General features: G+C 43.0%; 1 long non-coding RNA gene across 1 annotated transcript in view; it reads left to right on the plus strand.

The window, feature by feature from the left end:
- Positions 1-376: 376 nt before the first annotated feature.
- Positions 377-26,528, plus strand: part of LOC142017119 (uncharacterized) — an 86,210-nt gene continuing 60,058 nt past the window's right edge. Inside the window, exons 1-2 of the long non-coding RNA XR_012646448.1 lie at positions 377-514; positions 22,731-22,789. This is a non-coding gene — a long non-coding RNA (uncharacterized LOC142017119). The remainder of the gene's footprint in view (positions 515-22,730; positions 22,790-26,528) is intronic.

The following is a 26,528-nucleotide window of genomic DNA, read 5'->3' on the forward strand; positions in this document are numbered from 1 at the left end:
TTACTGCCAAATGGATTCTTTCAAAATTCCAGCCAATTAAAATACATTTAAAGTGCAGCTGGTGGAAAGCAAAGACTTACAATTGTGCAAGAAACTTTAGGGCAAAGAAACAAAATCCCCAAGTTTTGATAACAAGATTATTAAATAATGCATTTTTGTAGAAGTAGGGAAACCAAACGAAAACCTCTCCTAACCTCCAGTCAGAAGCAAAGATGACACTTTTAGCACTACCTTAAAAGAGACAAAGCAGGGAGTGTGTTTCTTAGGGTGTCAGTTTTCTACCCGTGGCTCTTTAAACCATGTAAGTTTGGCAGCTTGCCCTATGTGGTGCTGCATACAAATATTGACAGAACACAGTGGTATTTGTTCGTGAGAAGCGAGTGATTAAAACTCTGAAGGAAGATCTGAGAACCTCAGACATTTTTCCCCTCAATAACATTTACAGAATGAAAGAGAAAGTACTGAGTCTGATAAAATGAAAACATTGACCTTCTATTTCTGCTTTGCCTTGTCGGTAAGGACAGATTTTTGTTTGTTTTAAATCGTCTTATTAAAAAGAGCTTACATCAAGCACACTGAAAGGCGCTCTGATTTGGGAGGAAGTTGTGAGACAGTATGTGTAAGTAGAAGATGTTACTAAGTAATGATGTACCATCAGTGTTATCTTTTCCTCAGTACTCTTTCTGTGTCCAATAGGTGCTTGAATCTTTACAGACATCTTTAATACTCATTTATTGTTGAAACAATGAGAAGTCCTGTGGCACCTTGTAGACTAACAGATTTATTGGAGCATAAGCTTTCGTGGGCAAAGACCCACTTTGTCAGATGCATACTATTTTGCAGATACAGACTAACACAGCTACCCCTCTAATATTTATAGTTTAATATTGGTACTTTTCTGACAAGTTCTAAAATGCATTTTGTCTAGTCGTATCAATAGGAGGATTTCAGAATTTGCTGCTTGTACTGTACTTATGAAAAGTTGTTCTCTCTGCTATCTAAATGATCATGTCATTTTAGTTTTCAAATGCAAACCAAGGACTTCTAAACATGTGTCACCTGCTCTTTCTTTCAATTTTAATGAGTTGTTTTATTTGAGAATATCAGCGTCAACTTTTCTGGTATTTTAAAAGAAATGCTGAAGTCGTATTAATGAAAAATGTTTATTAAACCATTTAAAATAATCCTTTGTAAATCATATCTGATTTCATTTACTACATTCTGCTATACTGTAAAAATGAATGTCTGATGATACTTGAAGACAATATTGGTTTATACCCATTTCATCACAGCATTCTAAAGCATGTGAAATGCCAGAATGATAATTCCCCTTTCAACACATTATGGTCAGTACTTTCTGGCTTCACTTTTTACTAACTGCAAGCAAAGAATCTTGCACGTTTCATGGTATGGGATCATATTTCAGCAATAGGGATTCAGTTAAATGTGCCTTGTTAATCATTAATGTGCAAGTAGCTCTCAGCATATCACAAGTTGGGACTTTAAGAGAAGCTTCATTTACCGACTGACAAAATAAATGCTGTTTAATCTATGGAATAACAGTTTAAAATTTGAGTTCAGCTACCACATGAAAATAAGCTGTATATAGCAAAAACAAGTAAATTCAAGAAAGGGCCTTGGTTCTGCAAGCTTTACTCATCAGACCAGTCCCATTGCAGTGGATGGAACTGTTTGTTTGGCTAGGTACAACAGAGTATTAATACTTAGCACGGAATTGGGGTCCACAGAATGTGTGTGAACAATACCTATATTATAATATTTACTGTGGGCAATGGTGAGACACATATACATATAAAACACCCCACAAAGTTCCAGATCCCTAAAGGGCTAGGGAACATGTTTAACTTCAGAAAAGTCTTTGCAGGATTGAAAAAAAATGTGGTTTTTGAACATAAGATGCAGATAAAAAGACCAGAGAAAAATGGGAGGCTAAGTGGAGGAACAGCTCAGCACCACATCTGAAACAAAAAGAAACCTCTGCTAGCAACAGCATACCCAGTGCTCTAATACTAAGCAAAAGCTGCTTTCGTGTTGCCCTCTTCCATATTTACCCATCTTCCTAGAGTCTGGTAAGATGCTAAATATGTTTATTGCTGTAGGACAAATAAAAAAGCACCCTTTTAGGAGGGATATGAGGAATGGTAGGGAAGGATGCCAGAAGCAATGACTATCAGAAAAACAGGTTAATTCCTCTGGCACTTGGATTGTCTTCATTCCCTTTATTAGAAGGTTCAGAAAAGACTTGTTTCAAACTGAGCATTTGTTCCAAACAAAGAGGCTTGATCCACTGAGTTTAAACCAATAACTTAATTTAGCTCTTTCTATACAAATGTTTTTCTTATGCTGGACTTTTCTGTAAGCTTCCCTTACACACATGGAATGACTGATGTCTCTGACTGTGAATTTATATATTATGTCTGCTCCTTAAAGGGGACAAAGAGAGTTGGTTAGACAGTGTACAGACAAAACAGGTGAGAAAGATCTATTCTTCCATCTACATACCTTACTTTAACTTCAGATCACAGTAGGCATTGGCCATAGTATGAGAATCAGTGATCAGAGCCCCATTGTACTATGTACTGCACAAATACAAAATGAGTCAGTCCCTGTCCTGAAGAGGTTATAGTCTCAACTCATTCTGAAGTCAGAGTGCATGTTGTAATTTTTCAGGGGATGCAGCATATCATTGTGCACAACTAATTAGCTGAATCCTGGCTTTACATGAAAAAAACAGATCCTCCTTAACTACGGAATCATGACTGGCACCATGTTGGTCCACCGGACAGACACCAAGAAGGAGGAGAAGCAGAGGCTTGGAGAAGTGAAGCCAAAGTTGGTTCGTGTTATTATTTATCCTACTCTACAAACTTGCTCTGATTCCAAAGTTTGGACTGTGGAATTAGGTCTCCTGTTTAGAATAGCAAGCAGATGGAATTTTATTGTTTTCTTGAGGAAGTAGCCACTAATTAGTAAAACCCCTCATGTGTGAGCATATCTTTCTTTCCTTTATCAAAAGATTAGAGTAGTGAAAAAAGGGTCACGCTATAGTAGAACAGATGCTCTGTTTTTTATAGGAATAAAAAGGAAAACATTTGGTTTCACAATCAAAAGTAATTGTTATTTCATAATCTATTTAGTATTGCAGTGCTGGTAATATTCCTGCTACTATGCAGCATGCAGAAACACACCCTGAACTCAAGACCTTAGATGAAACATGTCAATAGGTGCGTCTACACTAGGAACTAACTTTGAAGTTAGGCACTACTTCGAAGTAGCCAGCAGAGAGTCTACACACATCTTCCCTTACTTCAAAGTTAACTTCGAAGTTGGAAGCCCAACTTCAAAGTCCTCACTCCATTCCCGGGAATGAAAGTAGTGCCCTATTTTGAAGTTTAACTTCAAAGTAGAGTGTGTGTAGACTCTCAGCTTTGAAGTTCCTTACTTCAAAGTAAGCAACTTTGAAGTTATTTTTGTAGTGTCATATCCCTTTCTAATAGCTGGTCTACGTTAGAGGGAAAGGATGAAAGCATGACACAGCTGAAGTCAATGGCAAAATACCTATTACCTTTGGTGAAGCAGGAGTTCACTTTAACTACTAGCAGTTAATAGAGTTGCTCCTTTAGTTCTAGAGAATAAGGCCTGTAGTTTTAGTATCAGAGAGGTACCCACCACTTTGCCCATGAAAGCTTATGCTCCAAAATATCTGTTAGTCCATAAGTTGCCACAGGACTTCTCGTTGTTCTGTAGTTTTAGTGTTGAATATCCCAAACACAAAGCTCTGACTCATGGAGAAGGCGTATACACTTACAGGATCAAAGACACACATACACACAAAAAATTAGCTGAGTTGAGATGGAAGTCCCCGGAGATGGCATTAACTTGGGAAAAAATGGATTTTTTAAAAATGGTGTTTGGTTTACTTAGTCGCTTAGGATTCTGTTTTGTTTTTTTTTTACCAGGAAAAAGAATGAATGTTCAAAGTGAAAAACTATTGTTAGAGTAAAATGTTTTATCAAAACAAGCAAGGTTTGCTATACTGTTTTTTTCTAAAGTGTGAAGATCTGTGATGTTTGAAAGATGGCAAAATTCTACTTTGTCGGTAACGCTTACTCCATGAGAATTTTATACGTCTAGAAATTCAGCACTGAAACAAATTACAACTGCTGAATTGTACCTTCTAGAATGATAAAGCTCTAGAAGAAACTGTTGGATGTGAATGTCACTTACAGCATGACTAAGGTATAGCATCTCATAAAAGATACATTATGTGCATAGATGGACTTAGTTATTCACTGGTATTAACCTATAATAGACACCGACAGGGTACGGTCACAGAAGATCCTTTGTAATACAGTAGAACCCTGAGATACGCATATTCAGGTTGCGTATATCCCAGGTTAATGTGACTCTGATTGGTGGGGAGCTTCCTGGCTCCCCCGAGTTATGCTAAATTTGACTTACAAAGGGTTGTGCAAGAATGCAACCTCCATGTAAGTTGTGGGGCTACTGTATTCTCCAGTGTTCTGATCATGCCACTGACACCCTCCTCCTTGTGAGCTGGTGCTCCCTTCTGCCCTATCTGATTTGACTTGCTTTCTCCTCTCTTGATGTATAATGGGCCATTTCCACCCTGACCGAATAGACCTTGTCAGCTCTGGCCCTCCCTTTTACTGGGACCACCCCTCTTTAAATACTCCTCTGGACCCTCCACCCCATGCATCTGATGAAGTGGGTCTTTGCCCACAAAAGCTTATGCTCTAAAATATCTGTTAAATCACTTCTGTTCTCTTTAGGGTGTGTCAGGCAGTTTTCCAAATTGGATGAAAACAAATTAGCTGAAAGAGTCCTATTGCTTAAATAAACTTTCCTTCTGGGCAGGAAACCTTTGTTTTAACAACCTTCTTGGTGGAAAAAAACTGATTCCAAAATGGAGGCCTGTACCAGGTAGCATGGTCACATGGCTTTCTAGCATCAACCACCTCTTAGACTTAAAGGACAAACAAGGCTGTTTACAAGTCATTAAATGATTGGGTTATGTAACCTAATCACTGAGCAATCAGCTTGACTTTTTTCAGGAGCACCAGAAATGGCTGTCATTAGCACCTTTGAAACTATAAAGAGACATACACCCCATATTTCCAGCTTCACTTAGAAGAATGATACATGCACAAAAGTATGATATACAAATTCCATAGGTTATAACAAAATTATAGGTTCAAAGAGGCATTTTGTCCAAAACATTTCTGAATTATTATTATTCACAACTCATTTTCCATAAAGCATGGCCGGGGTGGGAGGGCATCATGTACACATTGATGTATCCAACTTTATTTACTTTTTTTTTTTGGTAAACTGAGTATTTTAGTTTTGAGTACTCTTGGCTCCATCAGTCATGGAGAAGAATCCCCTGACAGTCCTGCTTTCTACAGAACTTTTGGTAGCTGCTTTAGATTCAGCCATATTTTTCAAATTGTTCTGTTAGGATACTGTGGCTAGAGGCAGTTTTCTAGATGTTACTGAATCACTGGAACTTAGAAGAAACACTGAGTGAGTTCCTAAAAGTCAGGGAGTTGAGGTGACAGCAGATTAGATAACAACTGATCTTATATTTCCTTTAAGAATGACTTCCCCTTGGTTAACTGTGCTGATTGGCCTAACCATAACTTCTCTCAATTATGACCCTTCTCAGCTTACTTGAGCCTCATGTATAACAATTAAAAACAGACAGTTCTTAACCAATAGGCAACAGAATGAAGAGATTAACCAAAAATTTCAAAGTTTAACATAGACATTTCAGTAGACTTTATACTGGCAAGGCACTTTCCATTTCAAATCCATGGACCAATGAGCACGTGGCCTTCTATAGACATATAACTAATTTAACTTACAGTTCTACTCCAGAACATAGCTATATGAAATGTTTCCTCCTTCATCCAGGCCCATTATGTGTGCTATTTTGCATCAGAAGTTCTGACTCAAGTAACACAATATGTCTTTACTGATTTTTTTCAAGGAGGAGCCAACATGACTGTATAAAAGAACTGTGATCCAGTTCACACATAATCAAGTTTCCCTGCATGCCAAAATGTGTACTCATTTATTCCTGTGGAATCCAGTTGAGGAAAGGCCTAGTTAAGATGTGAATGGAATGTAATTTGACCTACAGTACCTTTACGACTCTTAGGAACAAGGAAGGAACCTGGCTTACTTTTCATATACAGGTTGCCTTTTAAAGAAGTTCAGAAAAACATATATTTACTTTTAAATGGAATAAATTGTGTATGGAATCAATGTGAGATTCCAATGGCTTGTCTACACTAGAAAATCTAGTGGTTTAAACTCTACAGGTGTTCTGGCATACAGTATGATAGTCTGGAATTTGAATATTTTTCCAATAGTAGTAACTAACAATGATAAATCAGAGGGCATATCAGTTGAATGTGAAAGGTTTTGGCAATGCATGCACATTTCTGTGGTTTATTAAACAGTACTCATGCTTTAATGGAACTACTATGTTTCCTGTGTGTGCCCTGCCCACACTAGCATAGTGATTTTCCTATCCAAAGCCAAAGAGCTTTTCTTTTCTCTGTGATGGAAATCATTAAACAGAGATACAGAATCATTTAAAATGTATGACTGTGGCTACACTGTGGTTTCTATTTCAGGATACATACCACAGCTATTTCAAGTGGGGTATTTCATTCTCACTACCCCTCGTCATGAGAGGGCTAGTGGGAAGTTCAAAATAGGCACTTGTTTTGAACTTTGGTGCTGTTTGGATGGCACAAATTCGAAATAAGTTACCTCAAAATACCTTGTATTGTGCAAAATTGCTTGTTATTTTGAGATACAGCTACAGTGTAGTCCTAGCCTATTACTTCTGCAGTAACATGCATGAATGTTGTGTTTTGTCACTTTATCTCAAGTGAATCCACACTAGAACTTGCCACTAACCACATTGCTAGAAGCTTTGTTTCCCTCAGGCTAAGGAGTGCCTTTAAACGTAGCTTAATGTAAGTCAAGTTTGGCCAAACTGCAGCTCTGAAGCTTCATGTAGTTCTTTCTAGTTAAAGTGAGGATTGGGAGCCCCTGTCCTCATTCTGTACCTACCAGGCGGGCAGAGGTTAGCTTGGAGCTTCTGTGCTGTGTGGGTGGGACATATAGGCTACGTCTACACGTGCAGCCAACATCGAAATAGCTTATTTCGATGTTGCGACATCGAAATAGTCTATTTCGATGAATAACGTCTACACGTCCTCCAGGGCCGGCAACGTCGATGTTCAACTTCGACGTTGCTCAGCCCAACATCGAAATAGGCGCAGCGAGGGAACGTCTACACGTCAAAGTAGCACACATCGAAATAGGGATGCCAGGCACAGCTGCAGACAGGGTCACAGGGCGGACTCAACAGCCAGCCGCTCCCTTAAAGGGCCCCTCCCAGACACAGTTGCACTAAACAACACAAGATACACAGAGCTGACAACTGGTTGCAGACCCTGTGCCTGCAGCATAGATCCCCAGCTGCCGCAGAAGCAGCCAGAAGCCCTGGGCTAAGGGCTGCTGCCCACGGTGACCATAGAGCCCCGCAGGGGCTGGAGAGAGAGCATCTCTCAACCCCCCAGCTGATGGCCGCCATGGAGGACCCAGCAATTTCGACGTTGCGGGACGCGGATCGTCTACACGGTCCCTACTTCGACGTTGAACGTCGAAGTAGGGCGCTATTCCTATCTCCTCATGAGGTTAGCGACTTCGACGTCTCGCCGCCTAACGTCGAAGTTAACTTCGAAATAGCGCCCGACGCGTGTAGACGCAACGGGCGCTATTTCGAAGTTGGTGCCGCTACTTCAAAGTAGCGTGCACATGTAGACGCAGCTATAGCTTCTGGTCAGTAAATATAGCCACCCTGCCAAAGACCAGAGCTTTAGCTGAATTGCCCCAGAAGGAGCCCCAGTAAAGAACTGGGTACCCTCTTCCCCATGTTTTCAATAAGGAAGTAATCTGATATTGGCCCCACCAGATTACTTTCTCTCCCATCCTCTTACCCACGTTGGCTCAGTTATACTAGCCAGTTTTGTTAAGGAGGGAAGAAGAAAAGATACACCTTTTTGTTGTTCACTGTCTTCCAACCTTTATGGGAGGAGAATGCCACCTGTGCCACCCTTGCTTTCCCCAATGTATCTATAGTTGAGGTATAGAAACATGGTACAGGGAAATGAATGTACATGGAGTCTTTCCACTCTTTTGCCCTTGTAAAACTGTATAAGGGCCAGGCCACAAGGTGGCCCATTGCCAGTAGCAATACAGTAAAAGCTCTGTTATCTGGCATATTGAGGGAAAGAGGAGGGGCAATTAACAGAATATTTTGGTGAAATGAGAGTTAATAGAGAATGAATTACAGTAGGGTCTCAAGATTCATGAATGTAATGTTCGCAAATTCACAGCTGCTGCTTCTCCCGCCGCTTCCCTCAGGGCTCTGAGCAAGAGCACCAGCAGCTGTCGCTTCCCTGGGGACCCGGACAGGAGCACTGGCGGCTGGGCTCCAGACGGGAGCCATATTTGTGAAATTCAACATTTGCAAGGGTTCGCAACATGGAACCCTCACAAATGTTGAGACCCTACTGTGCAATAGTATACAAATACTCACCAATCTAGTAGTAGTATTGCTGTGCTAGCACGGCAGAGTGGTTGGTTTCTTGAAGCACAGACATGTATCCAAGTAAAATTTTCTATACAGTAGATTATTTTATGCAATTATGGATGGTCGTACCCAGATCACTAAAAGTACACGTATCACTAATACTCTTTACTGACATAATTTAATCTTGTGATTCAGAAGGTACTTCAGGATCTTTCAGTTCCTCGGTGCGATCGTTATCACCATCAATTATTACTGTAGAAACAGAGGTGTAGGAAATTGAGCTGACTCTAATAACCTCTGACACACCCTGGAAGCCAAGCTGCTATTTTTTAAAAATATCTCTGATATCACTTTGCTGACTTGTCTTCTGCCTCTTGTGCTTAAAAGCAGAGTGCAGAATGTGCTGTTGCATAACAAGCTGGACCCAGAGTGAAGATTTTTATTAGGTGATATCAGAAAAGCTGGTTAGAGATTTTTGTGTAACTAGATGCCAGATAACAGAGTTTTTACTGTACATAGTTGTTGGAACAAGGAACAAAATGTATTGTCAACATTATGTGCTCTTCCAATGACAATGCTGTCAACCTTTGGGACCACTTTATATCATGGCAAAGCATAAGGAGCAGCAGTTTGTAAACTTGGGATGCATCTGCACTTGAAGCTGAAACTGTGATCCCCAAGTTAAGCAGATATAATTGAGCTAACATGCTAAAATACCCACCTGGGTGGTGGCAAGCAGCAAATTGCTCTGACTACATGCCTTTGGGGACTGGGCCAGTGATTAGATCATGTCATTGTTTGCCACTGCCTGCGATACTGTGGCTACACAATTATTTCTTAACCCTTTAGCTCTAAGAGAGCTAATGTTATCTATTCAAGCTGGAAATCATGACACCAGGCCCAAGTATAGATGTAGGCTTGGTTTATATAGACTAGCTTTTAAGCGTTACTTACTTAGTGCTGTGGTGAAATGTGCCAATACTGTTTCATCTCTCCTGTATTCTGCTAATTTTACCTTTTATATAGAAAAAAATAGGGGAGCCAGGAGCCATGCCAGGCCTCTGGGAAGGGTGGCGGGGGAAGGGAGGCAGCTGGCTCCATGCTCCTGGAAGGGGCAGGGCCTCAGATTGAAGGGGCAGAGCTGAAGTCAGCCAGCCCCTATCACTGCCCGGAACATGCCATATGACACTCTAGTGGTGATTTAAAGGGCCGGGATTCTGGACCCTTTAGAATCACTGGGCCCCAAGGCAGTTGCCCTCCTCTCCCCACCATCTCATCGGCGGGCCTGGAAAACAATGTACAATGGCTTTGAAATAAGGGTTGTGTTCTAGTTTTTGAGTTTATTTCTAAACCATAGGGTTTTTTTAAGTCATGTTCATGAGATTTTATGGTTTAAAGAAGTTTATAGCAATATTTTTTTGTGTTCGTAATTTCACGTGATCTCACAGAATAAATTGGAAGGCGTATGGTCTGTAATGGAAGGTTCCAAGTATTACCTAGGATGCTGTGAGTGTTTGTGATTTAGGGTGAGACTTCCCTCCAAATCAGTGTAGTATGTGGGGCATGTAAAGTCAGCTGTATGTGACGTATGTTTTAAAGTGCTTTGTGATTTTCTGGCAAAAATGTGCAATATACACATAAGGTATCACTATTAATAGTAATAACTGAGCTGATATTTTATTGGTTGTAGCGCTGCACTTTAGACCTATATGAGAGCAGAAAGCAGCAATCACCCTGCACCCTATTTGGCTGCTCAGGAAAGCATGAGCAAGAGCCAAATATGAGTAATTTTGAAACTGTGACAGTAAATGGATTCTTTGTTTATTAAAAGGAGATGGAGAGGGAAAAAGCTGTAGGTCTGACAAATGTCATGGCTTTACATAACACAAGGACTGTGCGTGGATCTCGTAAACTAGAAAAGGCTCTTGATAGAAGTACCTGCCATTACAGGTATTGACTATGAGTGCTCCAAAAAACTGAGGATGCCAAACTGAGGGGCTACAATTTCCTTGCAGCCTCATTCTTCAAGATACCAGTCCCCCTGACGACCCTATAAGAAATTGTTAATGGGAAAATCCTTTCCTCTGCCTCCTCAGTGTTTTATTTAGTTGTGCCCTGACTGAAGAAACAGTTTCTTTACTCGGAAAGCTAGGGCCCTCTGAGAGTGATGCTGGCCCTATCCTTCAGCGGTAGAATAGTCCGTTTAATGTGACAGTCCACTTATGATTGTATAAAACAGCTTCCTTATGCAGCAATTAAAAATCACATCAAGCCCTCAGATGTAAGCCTCCCATGGAGCGCCCATGATACAAATGTGTTCTGTCGAGAAACTGTTGACAGAACGTAGCAGTTTTCTCGGGAGAGTTAAGTCACTCCCATATGAGGCATAGTGCCTCTGTCAACAGATTCTGTCAACAGAAGGTAGTATAGATGCTCCAGGGGGGCTCTGTCAACAGAGTGGGCTTCTGGTTCACTGGACTGACCTGTTTGCAGAGCTTCCAGTTGGTTGTTCTGCTGACAGATGGCTGGGCAGTCAACAGAGGGAGTCAACACAGGGAACCTCTATTAGGTGTGGATGTGTTCTGTCAACAGAGATTCTGTTGGGAAATATGTCCCAACAGTAACTTCTGTTGACAAAACTCTGTGTAGACCCAGCCTCAGCGTTCCATTGAGCAGATATATGCCCCAGAATATCAACTGGTGCAGCCCAAGGCTGACCTTCTTTAATAAGATGGAAGATAAGAGCTGATGGAATCTCCTGCAGGTCCAAAACAGAATATTCCCTCTTTGTCCAAGTAAACTGGCTTTTTGGATCAGGGATTTTATGCACTCCATATTCTGCAAACTACTCCATTAAACAGATGATCATGGATGATTTTCATCCTCCAGTACCTCAGTACTTGTAATTTAAAAAAGATGGTTCTGTTGGCCACCAAGAAGGACTCTTTGGATTGTTGTTGGACTACAGTCTGAGAACTAATGAAACAGAATATTTCATTTTTGACTTGTCTCCACAGGCTGTTTTATGTGCAGCTCAGGTGCATCCTTCAAGTTCTTTGCAAATGCTAATGACAGAACTCAGTTGGACAGTTTGTATACCCAGCTTTAGAAACACAATAGTGCCATAACTATTTAGAAAAAAATCTCATTTTGGAGAGAGATGTATGTGAAAATTTAAGCATAGCTACCAGTCATACAACTTGCCAAACAATAAACAACAGGAAAGATTGTCTCCATAACCAAACTAACCAGAGTGGAAAAAGCTGGAATTCTTTCAACAAAATAAATTCTTTTCTTCTCAGATGTCATGAAAACTGATGTCACTTCTAATTCTTCTGCAAAAATTGCTACAGTTTGCAGCCAGTCAATGCAGTCATTTTCTCCCTGACCAATCTATAAAAAGACATTGTGTACAAATATCTATTTTCTGTGCCAGAAATGCATTCCTAGAATATAATTGAGGCCTTTTTGTTTTGTTTTTTGTTTAGAAATATAGATAACATTTGTTTACTATTATAAATTATTAGACCAAGTTCTTTTGGCAATCCAGTGTGGAATTCCCAGCAGTAAATTTCTTATTACATTTATTTATTTTGTAAATATTATGCTGAAAATAGCCTTGCATGACAGGTTTACATGAGTAACATAGAGCTTTATGCCTGACTTCTAAGGGATCTGCTTATAAAGTGAGGGAGGCTTTTAATGGACTGAACAAGAACCTCATCTAGGTTCAGGTGTCAACCCAGCCTTTAAAAGTGCATATTATTCAGACTGTCTTGATGGTGGTGGTTCAGATCTCCCTTTTTGAGCTCAGTTTTTTTTGCTGTGGTGTAAGGGGAATGCTTGGCTCCGTGGAGCTTACATCCAAGATTCCGGAAATCCCTTTCAGACTGCATGAAACATAAAGCCATAACTCGCAGAGGTGACTGTGGTGGAGCAGTGGTATGCTCTGTAAGTGTTAAACTTACCCAATAAAATAAAAGATTGAAAATGCTGGGATATGTGTGAAAGTGCTGGTTCAGATTGACTCTACCCTTGCACAGCCATTCAATCTTCAGAAAAAGCACACTCGTTTTTTGGTTTGTGTGTGCGTACTCTGCCACTGACAGACCTATTTGCAGTCAGCTGTGCCAGTTTGTTTAAGGCAGATAGCTTTGTGAGTAATGCTCTACTCTCTTGTTTTCAACCATACTTAAATGCAATCAGAGGCACCACAGCTAGACTGATTGCGGTGCAGTGTATGCCCTAACAGGAAAGTGACCATGTGTCCCATTTTAGCCAGGACAGTCCCATATTTAAGGCATCAGGAAGGTGTCCTGACTTACTTGAACAAAAGGGCTAATTGTCCCATGTTCACACCCTCTGCTGAGCTGCCCTTCACTCAGGTCAGAACAATCCAAGCTTCAAGTACCGGGTGCTGGCTGGAGAGCATTCTGATGGGCCAGGTGTGCAGGCAGCAGCGAAAGAGGGACCCAGCAGGGGTCATGCCATAGGGTAAGGCAGGGTATGGTGGGGTGGGAGTAGTGTTTCCCCCGCACCATCCTTTCTGCTGCCCTTCGAGCCAGGGAAACTGCCCACCACCAGCACCCCAAGGCAGGGCTTGTATCACTGTTCCTGGCTCCCCACGGCTTGGGGAAGCCAGGACCCACACCCATGAGACTGCAGCCCCGTTCCTGGTGCCTCATGGCCTGGGGCAGCAGCTCCCACAGAGCAAATACCCCTGCAGGATGGCAGCCCCTGTTGCTGGGAACAAAGGTCAGTCAGGGAGCTCCCCTGCAGCAGGGAAGCAGCCAGTTCCCAGCACCCTGCAGCATGGAACAGTCAGGATGCCCTTTGGTGTGGGACAGCTGTGAAAGAGCCCTCCCCAACTCCTCTCTGGGGCAGAGCTGCCCCATTACCTGAGGTAAACCCCCCTCTCCCCGCCACAGCTAGTCCCCTTCTATGCCGGGTTGCATTCCTAGTGCCCTATGGCTGGGCAGCCGTCCCCACAGCCAGGGAGAATGCCCTGCAGGCTGCAGCCTTCATCCCCATGGTCCCCCTCCCGCACTGGGAAGCTGCAGCCACTATGCCCAGGGCTACCACTTCAAGGCAGGAGCCCACCTGTCCAGTGCCCCCACTGCAGGGCAACAGCTGGGAATGGCAGGGTTTAACCCTACATTCCCCATGTGCTCCCATGGGGCAGAGTCAGGGCCAGGTTAACCTCCTATGGGCCTGGAGCCCAAACATTTATGTAGGCCTTTAGGGAGGCAATGGAACATGGCGCATCACTGACAGACAGGCCCTTCTAAAGAGCAGTAACCATTTAGTTGTAAATATATATTATTTATTTACCTATTAGTTATAAAAATGTAGTACGTCTTTTTAATGGGTGCTCAGTAAACAATGTTATTTTGAACATTTGTAAAACATAGGTCTGACTTCCACTGAACTCACTGAAGTGCCAGCAACTTTACAAGGTGTCCCACATTTGAAATGGGGAAATATGGTCACCTTACCTAACCTGGGCATCTGTCTCTCAGGAAAAAGTGCACATGTATATCTTTGCTCAGGTTTTTTTCCTTTTAGATTTCCCCTAGTGGCTTGACTTCTTGGCTGTGGATTGCACTCTTCTTGTTACTAGCAGCAAGTAATAAATGCTGAAGATGATCAGTTCATTTCAAGCTATGTGGTCTAGTTTTAATTATCTCTTCTACCATAAAAGGTAGCTGTATAACACTGTGCTAAAATCATTGGGGTGCAGTGTGTGGGTGGGTGCAGGGGAAGAGGCAGCAGAGAAGGGAGAGGCAATGCTCAGTTTATTTGAAAATCAAACCACTTCAATCTAGTTGCCTAAGTATGGATTTAGTAGCCTGACTTGTTGCCAGTAGCGTTGTGCACATATAATTCTCATTCAAGCCAATGGTAGAGTGGGAGCATTTGGCACCTCTGAGAATCTGGCCACTCCAGCTTAACATGAGGTATCCAGCTTTGAACATCTTGGCCTTTGACAGCAAAGAAAGACTTTTCCATGTAAGTATCATGTAGTTGGTGGAAATGTGTACCCAGAAAAGAAAATAGCCACATCTGAGGTGGAAGAATAACATAAAGGGATTAATGCACTCAAATCAGGGGGACCAGATAACTTCCACTCCAGAATACTGAAAGACCCTGCTGGTCTGGTAGCAAGGGCTTTTAATAAAGTTGTTTATTTGGGGTAGCACCATATGAATAGAGAATAGCTAATGCTGTACCTATATCTAAGAGGAAAAGTTTGGATCCATTAGTCCAGTGGTGGCAATAAGTGGCCCACAGGCCAGACACAGTTTACCAGGTTACCCCTGGAGAGTTGCCAGTGCTTTGTTTTCTTGAGCATCGACAGGTTTGGCCCCTCGTGGCTCCATTGGCAGAGCTGTCCTGCCCATAGGATAGTTTGGGGTGCCTGCCCAAGGCACTGCACTTTGAGGGCTCCCCACTGCAGCTGACTCAACTGTCCTATGGATGGGACTGGTGGGATTACTGGGGGGAGGGGCTAGACACAGATTGGCAGCAGGGGTTGCCTCCTCACCATGGCAGTGGCAGACTCAGTAGACTCAGCAGCCTGCTCTACTCCACCACCCTTTTCTCTCGCAGCCAACTGTACTCCACTTCTCTGTGACACCAGAAAGCAGAACACCCCAGCTCCAGCCATAGGGTGCTCTGCTTCCCACCACATGGGTGGGTTGGGAGGGGGAAGCAGGGCGGAGCAGGGCAGGGCAGAATGGAACAGGCTGTCAGGTTGCTCCGGCTCTCGCCATCAGAGTGAGTGCCAGAGGGAGTACTGACCTCAGCTTTTACCCTGTGACAGGCCAGCAGGTAGTCCCTGGCTCATGTTGCTCAGGGTAGGAGGCAAAGGAGTGGGGCAGGGGTTTGGGGAAGGGTTGAAGCGGTGGGAAGCAGGTGGAAAATGGAGCTAGGACAGGGCTTGTGCAGAGGGGTTGTCCCAGGCCCTGCATTCCCCTAGGGACAACTCTGCCCATTGCCTGCAGTTGGCCATTCCTGGCCAATGGGAGCTTCAGGAAGTAGGAGTCTGGTACATGACACTTTGGGTGGCTCAAATTAGCCAGCAATGGTGAACCTTGGCCACTGTGAGCTGTGGGGCTCCACACCTTCAGATTCTTAGGTAAAGGAAGCACCTGGCAGCCTGCTGGGTCTAACCCTGGTGAGCTAGGTCTAGCCTATTTGCTGCTTGTTGCCCACTCCTGCATTGGTATAAAATTGGTAGTATGCAAGAATTTAGAACAAATTGAATGAACAAATTCAGGGTAGTATGTGGTAAAGGGGGTGCAATGTAAAGGGATGTTTCCAAAAGGTAGGTCCTTCTAAACTAACCTGATTTCCTTCTTTGGGAAGCTAATGGAATTTTTACATAAGTGCAATAAGTGTAATATTCTTGGGCTTCAGTAAAGCATATGATACGCTAAAAATGGGAAATTATTACGTAAATTAGGGAAGATGGGGGTCATTATAACCATTATGAATAGATAAGGAATTGGCTAAATGGAAAAAGGCAACAGATTGTGTTGATAAAGAATTATCAGAAGGGAGAGAGGTTATTAGTGAAGTTCCTCAGGAATAAGTCCTTGAACCAATATTAACCTTGGCACAAAGAGTAGGAGTGTGCTAAGGAAATATGCAGATGGTACTAGGTTGGGAGGCATTGTCAATACGCAGAAAGATCTGGATAACCTCAAAGACTTGGGTGATTGAATCTGGCTTGTTTAGTTCAGTAAAATGCAGGTGAACAGGGAAGATTGCTCTCTATAAATATATGACAAGTGGTAAATACCAAGGAGGATAAAGACCTATTTAAGCTAAGGGACAATTGGCACAAGAAAAAGTGGATATAAACTGGCCATGAACAAAATGACGCGAGAAATTAGAAGAAAATTTCTAACAATCAGAGGGTGTGAGGTTCTGGAACAGCCTCACAAGAAGAGTTGTACAGGGCAAATAATTAGATTTTGGAGAGCTGGACAGATAGTCTGAGTGCAAGTGTAAGATGGGATTGTCTAAGATGCTAGGCAGCAGGCCTCAACAGCACCGGCACTCACTTCAGATTTGCTTACTTTCACAGAATCACAGAATCATAGGGCTGGAAGGGACCTCAGGAGGTCATATATTCCATCCCCCTGCTTCAAGCATGATGAACCCCGACTAAGTCATCCCAGCCAGGACCTTGTCAAGCCAGGACTTAAAAACCTCGAGGGATGGAGAATCCACCACCTCTCTAGGCAACACATTCCAATGCTTTACTGCCCGCCTGGTGAAGTAGTTTTTTCCTAATATCTAACCTACACCTCTCCCTCTTCAACTTCAGACCATTACTCCTTGTTCTGCCATCTGACTCCACTGAGAACAGTTTCTCACCCTCCTCTTTAGAGCTCCCCTTCAGGAAGTTGAAGGCTGCTATTGAATTACCCCTAAGTCTTCTCTTCTGTAAACTAAAAAACCCCAGTTCCCTCAGCCTATCCTCATAGGTCTTGTGTTTCAGCCCCTTAATCATTTTGGTTGCCCTCCTCTGAACTTGCTCCAGCACATCCACAATATTCCAGATGCGGCCTTACCAGTGCCGAATAGAGGGGAATAACTACTTCTCTAGATCTGCTCAAAATGTTCCTCCTAATGCACCCACCCTAGTATGCCATTAGCCTTCTTGGCTACAAGGGCACACTGTTTACTCATATCCAGCCTTTCATCCACCATAACCCCTAGGTCCCTTTCTGTCGTACTGCTGCTGAGCCAGTCAGTCCCCAGCCGATAACAGTGCTTGGGATTCTTCCATCCCAGGTGCAGGACAATACACTTCTCCTTATTGAACTGCATCAGATTTCTTTTGGCCCAGTCCTCCAATTTATCCAGGTTACTCTAGATTCTCTCTGTACCCTCCAATGTATCTACCTCTCCCCCTACCTTTGTGTCATCTGCAGACTTGCTGAGGGTGCAATCCAGTCCCTCACGCAGGTCATTAATAGAGATGTTGATCGACACCGGCCCCAGAACCGAGCCTTGCGGCACTCCACTTGAAACCGACCTCTCTCCAGATATTGAGCCATTGACCACTACCTGTTGGGCCCAACCTTCAAGCCAGCTTTCTATCCATCTTATACTCCAAGGATCCAATCCATATTTCCTTAACTTATGGACTAGAATGTTGTGGAAGACCATATCAAAAGCTTTGATGAAGTTAAGGTGTATCACATCCACTGATTTCCCCATGTCCACAGAGCCTGTTACCTCATCATAGAAGCTAATCAGATTGTTCAGGCAGGACTTGCCCCTGGTGAATCCATGTTGGCTACTTTTGATCACTTTTCCCTCTTCCAAGTGCTCCAAAATGGATTCCTTGAGGATCACCTACATTATTTTCCCAGGGATTGAGGTAAGGCTGACGGGTCTATAGTTCCCTGGATTGTGCTTCTTTCCTTTTTTAAAGATGGGCACTGCGTTTGCCTTCTTCCAGTCATCTGGTATCTCCCCCAATCTCCAAGAGTCTTCAAAGACAATGGCCTAAGTTTCAGCAATGACATCTGCCAATTTCCTCAGTACCCTTGGGTGCATTAAATCCAGGCCCACAGATTTGTGTACATCTAGTTTTTCTAGATAGCTCAGAACTTGTTCCTTCCCCACAGATGGCTGCCCTCCACCTTCCCATACTGCATTGTCTAGGACCGTCGTGTGAGAGTTGACTTTGTCCGTGAAGACTGAGGCAAAAAAAGCATTGAATACTTCAGCTTTTCTTACATAGTCTGTCACTAGGTTACCTCCCTCATCCAGTAACGGCCTCACACCTTCTCTGATAACCCGTTTATTGTTAACATGCCTGTAGAAACCCTTCTTGTTACTCTACGCGTCCCTTGCCAGCTGCAGTTCCAATTGTGCTTTTGCTTTCCTGATTACTGCCCGGCATTCTCCAGCCATATGTTTGTACTCCTCCTTAATCAACTGTCCACGTTTCCATTTCTTGTATGCATCCTTTCTGAGTTTAAGCTGACTAAGGATTTCCCTGTTAAGCCAAGCTGGTTGCTTACCCTGTTTGCATTTCTTACTATGCAGCGGGATGGTTTGTTCCTGTGCCTTCAGTAAGACTTCTTTAAAATACTGCCAGTTCTCTTGAACTCTTTTCCCCCTCATCTTCATTTCCCAAGAGATCCTGTTCATAAGTTCTCTCAGGGAGTCAAAGGCTCTTCTTTTAAAATCAAGGGTCTGTATGTTACTGCTCACCTTTCTTCCTTTTGTCCAGATCCTGAAATCTATGTCCTCATGGTCGCTGCAGCCCAGGTTTCCACCCACTTCTATTTCTCCTACTAGTTCCTCCCTGTTTGTGAGCAGGAGGTCAAGTTGCACACATCACCTGGTTGGTTCCTTGAGCACTTGTACCAAGAAGTTATCCCCAGCACTCTCCAAAATCTTCCTGGATTGTCTGTGTGCTGATGTACTTTGCTACTAAAGCTCATGTGCCATGGTTTCAGCTGGCTACTGGCAGAGGTCAGGGTGGAATTTCTCATTCTCCCCACCTCCCGCTCCACCTTTAGTATATTCTTAGTTTATTCTTACTATATTCTAAATTTTCTTTTTTTATTAAAAATCCCTACCTCTAATGCATCAGAGATGGTACATAGTGGAGTGGCCAGTGCTCCGTGGTGGCACACAGTGTTCTTTCTCTTGTGCTTAGTTGGCTTATTCTAGCTCACCTGCTCATGGCCTAATTGATCTCCAGGGTTCAGGAAGGAATTTTCCCTCAGGTCAGGTTGGCAGTGAGCTGGAGGTGGGGAAGGGGTGTGGCTTTGTAGCATGTGGGTGTGAGTCACCTGCCAGGATCAAATGGGTACATTTCATTTAATCATTTCACTGCCATTGAAGGGGCCTCCAGGACTGGTGCATTTTGGTCCATGGCCCATAATAGTTTAGTCCTCTGTGGGCTGTAATATTTTGTTTTCATTTCATTTTTGATTGTTGGTTAGTTTGGTTTGTTTGGTTTGGTTAGTGTGCAAATGTTGATGGCCTGTGTGATACAGGAAGTCAGACTAAGCACAAATCTACACGTAAAATACTGCATCAGTGCAGTTGTACCAGTGCAGCTGTGCTCTTGTAATACTATAATGAAGACACTCTGTACTGGTGAGAGAGAGCTTTCCCATCAGTATAGTTTAATCCAGCTCTCTGAGACATGGTAGATCTGTCCAGCAGGAGAAGCTGTCTCTGAGCAACTCATCTAAACCATTATAGCTCTGTTGTATAGACAGTCCTAAATGATCCACTGGTTCCTTCTGGGTGTAAAGTTTATGACATAAAGCAAACAGCAAGTACTGAGATCAGAGGATTATACATATTAAGGTGATGAGTTTAAAAGGAACTGTATACATGCAAGACCATCCAATATAAGACCAGGGAAAGAAGCTAAGAATAAGGAAAAAAATTGTTAAAAATTGTTATACTGATAAGCACCATGTGAGGCTTCAAGTAGGATTAAAATATTGATTCTGAGAACTTGGGACCTTGGAAATTCACTGCAATCCCACAAAGGCCGTGTAATTAAAGTTCAAATAGCCAAGAGTAAACCAGATTTCTGAGTTAGCCTAATTCTTGTTTTTCCAAATACCTCATACAACCTTTAGTAGTATCATGAGTATCATCACAGCTCTCACACAGCACTTTTGGCAGAAAGCATGACTGATTTTTTGGTAGTGCTTTCATCCTCTGATATTATTTCAAGTTTTGAATGAAAGTCTTGGTTTATCACCAAATACAATTTATAGCTTCTTTAGTTTTTGCTTTACATGTTAGTTTTGTAACTGTAATATGGTCTCTCAGAGAACTTGCCTTTTCTCTTCTAGGAGCAAATCTTCATTTGATTTAATTGAAGTTTTCCATTTACTTCAACAGGACAAGCAGTCTTTAGGGTCTGGTCCAAATCTCTGAAATCATTGGAACTCTTTACACTGACATTAGTAAGCATTGGATCAGGCCCTTCAAGCAAAATTATCTGCCTCTGCCTTGAAACCACATTTACAGTAGCTTGGGATTTTCAAAAGGGCATAAAGGAGTAAACTGTCCAAATCACAATGAATTCTCATTTCAGTACATTATTCTATTAGAATCCAGTGGAAGCAAAACAATGGATAACTAATTCCAGCAAATGTCAGCATGTCAGACTGAGCATTCACTAGATGTAGAAGATGGTCAATAATACTCTTATGGGCATCTAATTCTTCTCACTTTACCACTCTCAAGCCGTGTCTACACGTGCACGCTACTTCGAAGTAGTGGCACTAACTTCGAAATAGCGCCCGTCACGGCTACACGTGTTGGGCGCTATTTCGATGTTAACATCGACGTTAGGCGGCGAGACGTCGAAGCTGCTAACCCCATGAGGGGATGGGAATAGCGCCCTACTTCGAAGTTGAATGTTGAAGTAGGGACCGTGTAGACGATCCGCATCCCGCAACATCGAAATAGCGGGGTCCGCCATGGCGGCCATCAGCTGACGGGTTGAGAGACGCTCTCTCTCCAGCCCCTGAGGGGCTCTATGGTCACCGTGTGCAGCAGCCCTTAGCCCAGGGCTTCTGGCTGCTGCTGCTGCAGCTGGGGATCCATGCTGCATACACAGGGTCTGCAACCAGTTGTCGGCTCTGTGGACCTTGTGTTGTTTAGTGCAACTGTGTCTGGGAGGGGCCCTTTAAGGGAGCGGCTTGCTGTTGAGTCCGCCCTGTGACCCTGTCTGCAGCTGTGCCTGGCACCCTTATTTCGATGTGTGCTACTTTGGCATGTAGACGTTCCCTCGCAGTGCCTATTTTGATGTGGTGCTGCGCAACGTCGATGTTGAACGTCGACGTTGCCAGCCCTGGAGGACGTGTAGACGTTATTCATTGAAATAGCCTATTTTGATGTCGCTACATCGAAATAAGCTACTTCGATGTAGGCTTCACGTGTAGACGTAGCCTCAGACTGTTAAGAAATCAAGAAGAAGGGTTATTGTTCACAGATGAAATCACGACTGAACCAGCTAGGAGACAGCTTTAATATCCTGCATGGTAAACATCACATACAGTAACTTGTTATGACATTGTGGGGGAGAAGAATGACCTACAGCACTTCTCACAGAATTGGAACAGGCATGAGTTTGCCCTGTAAAAATCAATGCAGCTGATTAGGACCCAATGGGGGAAGAGCTTAAAAAAGCAGGAAGACACATCAGTGCTGTTGCACATACTGAGAGATGTGACTTCCTAAGAAGAAAAGAGGCAACTATCTTCACAAGAAAGAGACACAAGAATAAAAATGGCTAAGAAATTACTCTGTGTATTTGAGAACTTACATTTAGTTAGGGCACTGATTACAGGCTGATTGAAAGCAATGGAAGGATCCCTACTGATTTAATTCAGCTTTTGATCAGGTCCTTACTATCCAAGTTGTAAATGCACAGGCCCACATCTTAAAAGGTATTTAGAAACCTAACTCCTGTTGAAATCTTTGGGGAGCCCAGGCCATAGCTCATTTCTTCACTTAATCAATTTGTATTTATGATCATGAACAAGTTTTAACCCCTCATTCACCATAGTGCCTTTTCTTTCAGAGAAAGGTAGATGGTTTTAACCATTGAGACAGAACTTTCGGTATTTGTTTTGGTGTGCATCCTGTTCTGAAATTTTTAATGCTTCCAGTGTCCAAGAGGGCCAGCTGTGTGGCTGTCAACTTATCTGTGCTCCTTTTATTTCTGAGCATTATATTTTCAGTCCAGGATCTCTCTATACTGATTAATAACAGTCTTGTAGCTTTGAGTGCCCGAGAGAACTGCTAAATACAATATAAAATGTATATAATTATTAAGTAATAGTAAATAAGTATACACACAAAAATATAATATAAAATTAGCGCTTCTTTAGGGTTCTAATTGGTACAAGAAAATAGAATATTTTACATATAAATGGTCTTAAATGTTCAGACCCCAGAGAGGTGGGTTATTTTAAATATATATATATAAGGTGTGTGTGTGTGTGTGTGTGTATAAACAAACTTTGTTATGGAGATCTTTACTACAAGTTTTATTATATAGGAAGTTTGGTTACCAAGGCTTGAAAAAAATCTGCCCTGAGGACCCAAGCTACTAGACAGGTAAATATCTTTGGCCTATTGTTCCTCAAAAAGCCAAATCCTATTTCCTCTGAGTCTGAAGATCTCAAAGAATATGATAGTTGTATACTGTATGTAATTGAAATGTATTGTCAGTCTTTTACTATTCACTGTTTCTTTTAAGATAATATAATATGAGTGCTAGTGAAATAGCAGACAAATAGTCATTTAATATAATTGATGAATTCCACCAGTATTAATCTAATAAAACATTTTATGAATAATATCTGGCTGTAATATTGGATGATTGTAAAATGAGTGTTAATACATAAAATTCTCTGTCAAGCTGTCTTGAGTGCCCAGGCGTGTGAGTTCCAGTTTCATGAAAACCTGTTAAGAAGCAGGGCGCATACTGCAAATTGGTTCTATAGCTAGATTGCACCAATCAAGCTTCAAGTCTGAACTCCTAAGGCACTAAAATAGCCATAATGTGGAGTCATACATAGTCCACCAGGATACTCTGATCTGTTTTGCAAACCAGGAAAGTATGATTTTTCATTTGTGACAGATGATCCCTTCTGCCAAAACCCATAAGAATTACTTTTAGGCCCAAAGGCCCAATCACTTATCCTGCAGGTCAGTTGAACCTAAGATCTTACACCAAAGACAGTGTTTGTAGCCAACTCTGTAATAATTGAATGATATATTTAGTAACAAAAGAAAATAAATGAGTCATTTAAAAGGTTAAAGCAGGTAAATATGCACACACAAATTAATTTGTCTTTAGGCTCTATTACCTTTCGAAACCTCTCTAATAAGCAAACTCTATGGCCGTGTCTACACTAGCCCCAAACTTCGAAATGGCCACGCAAATGGCCATTTCGAAGTTTACTAATGAAGCGCTGAAATACATATTCAGCGCTTCATTAGCATGCGGGCGGCCATGGCGCTTCAAAATTGACGCGCCTCGCCGCCGCGTGGCTCATCCTGAGGGGGCTCCTTTTCGAAAGGACCACGCCTACTTCGAAGTCCCCTTATTCCCACGAGCAGATGGGAAAAAGGGGACTTCGAAGTAGGCGGGGTCCTTTCAAAAAGGAGCCCCCTCGGGACAAGCTGCACGGCGGCGAGGTGCATCAATTTTGAAGCGCCGTGGCCGCCCGCATGCTAATGAAGCACTGAATATGTATTTCAGCGCTTCATTAGTAAACTTCGAAATGGCCATTTGCGTGGCCATTTCAAAGTTTGGGGCTAGTGTAGACATGGCCTATATGTCCTTTAGGCTAACCTAGGCCAAGCAAAAGGATCTTTTATTTATGCTTACCAGTGATTTTTTTTTTCCTACAAAAAAGGTGGAAGAACTCAAGCCCCAACCCCGCCCCCCCAACGTGGGAACCCAAACCGGCCCCTGGGTGGCATAACCGCCCCCCCATGTGGGGCCCAAACCCCTAGGTAGCTTAACTGCCCTGCACAGGGCCTGAGCTTCCCTAGTGGGGCCCAAGCTGCTGCCCCACACAGGGCCCAAGCCACCCTGCACAGGACCCAAGCTTCCCCCAAGCAACCTAATTGCCTCTAGTGGGGCCCAGACTGCCTCCCAGCAGCTTAGTTGCCCTGCGTGGGGACCGAGCCATGCTGCCATCAGCGTAACTGCCCTGCATGGGGCCTGAGTGCTCCCCATTTCTCATCTTCCACCAGCTCCAGGCCCACCCTCTTCCTGCCTTCCCATCTCTGGGCCTGCCCCAGGCCACTGCCCTCCCAGCTCTGGGGCCTGCCCCAGTCCCCCACTTCCACCCACTCTGGGCCCACCCCCTGTACCCCACTCCCATCCCCTGTCCCCACCAGCTCCAGGCCTGCCCCAGCCTCCCCCCACTGCAGCCCCCCTTTTCCTGTGCCCCAGCTAAGGGCTCCCACCATTCCCTCCTCTCTCCAGCCCAGCCATGCACCTAAGTGAGGTTGCAGCTGGCAGTGGCACCCTGGTGGGGCACCAGGCAGTGGTGTGGCTGGTGCTCAGCATGGTCCTAGTGCAGGGGGGTCCAGAGGGTGTCACATGGGGAGGGGAGGCAGGCTGCACTGCTGTAAAGCCTTCATTCGGTGGGCAGGAGATGGCACCTCCCCTGGTAAACTAGTATTATCACTTGCTTAATGCTTCTCTCCTGACTTCAGGTACATCTTCAATATAGGGAAGATCGACCCTGCTGCAGCCAATCTTCCAGAGTTCAATTAAGCGTGCCTAGTAGGGATGTGCGAAAACAAACTCACAGGGTTCCTGTATCAGTGCTGGTACTCCTGTCCCCCATTGGGAGTAAGGGAAGTTGACTGGAGTGCATGGTCCCACCGACCACCCTTAGTGGAGATGGCACAGTAGCTTGAATTAAGGTACATTGACTCTAACTATGTAATTAACATACCTGGAATTGTATATCTTAATTCAACCTTCCTCTGTAATGTACCCCTGCCTATGGGAGGGGAGGTTTATAGTTTTAAAGCAAACATTTTTGTAGTGCAAAACTTAAATATTGCCTTATAACATGTGATACAGATTTAGTGAAATGATTGCATGTAGCAACTTGAAAGCATTTTATAAAGTCTAATCACATTTTCATAAACCTAATATCTATTTTAATAATGCTAGTATACAGGTGACCCAGACTGGTTTCCAGCAATGCATTTGTCAATGTTCATTTGAGGCCTACAGGACTTGGCATGAGTTGTGACGCTGGCAGAACAGGGAACAAGTATATTTGCTGAATAATATCCGATTAGCTGTAAAACCAGCTGGCTACTTGATAATTGTTCATATGCATCAATCTCTAATGAATACTGGAGACAGGAGATTCAATTTTCTGAGTACTATCTAACCAAAAATTTCTTATGCTATTCTCAATAGGAGCTACTGAGCAATCATATTTTTTAAAAAAATCTGGTCTTTCTTGTCTCATCTAGTGTCTTGTATGCCCTAAGTAGCAAGTAACACTAATGTTCTTTGGTTCCATTATAACAGGGTGTCATAGCTGCTGGGAAAATTTAAATGCCAACTTACTTTTCATGCCTAGGGGCTTCTCATTAGCACAGCTTCCCATAGTATCAGTTTATTCTGTGTATTGTTCTGTTGTATTATGAAAAATAATAGTAATACATATCTTCTAAAGCTAGGTATACAAGTTTTTTGTAATCTGGCCCTGACAGCATCTGTCAAAACATTACAGGAAAATCCTTGGCCTTGATTTGGTAGTAGGGAATGGGACTGTTTGTTTATTCAGTAGAAAGAATTAATCACATTGTGAAAAAGCCAGCAGAGAAAGATTGGCTTAGTTACAAAGACTTCCAACTTGTAGCTACAGGATATTTCAGTTCCAGCATTTTGCATCAATAATAAACAATCTTTATGGGAATCATCAAATGAAAGAAATGAAGATTGTAAGGAAGCATGTTCCACATCATAAAAGCCTAATCCACTATATATTTTAGTGTGCCTGTCTGTCTGTCAGTGCTACATTTGTTCTAGACCATTTATTGCAAGAACTAAGACCACAAAATTTGGTATTGACCTTTCTCTTACCCTAACTTAAATGAAGGTCAGGAAAATGGGAAATGCACGAAATCCCAGGATTTCCCAGAACGCGGAAAGGGAGGGGCACCGACAGGAGGGACGACATACATCAGACTCACCACTGGGCGCAGTGAGTGCACGGAACAGCCATGCTGCAGAGTGACCCCACCCTATTTCCTGACTATCCCACACACACTGAACCCACTGCCTTCACCCCACTCCTACCCTCACTGC

This window comes from Carettochelys insculpta, chromosome 8 (genome assembly GCF_033958435.1).
Source record: "Carettochelys insculpta isolate YL-2023 chromosome 8, ASM3395843v1, whole genome shotgun sequence".
Classification (NCBI taxonomy): domain Eukaryota; kingdom Metazoa; phylum Chordata; order Testudines; family Carettochelyidae; genus Carettochelys; species Carettochelys insculpta.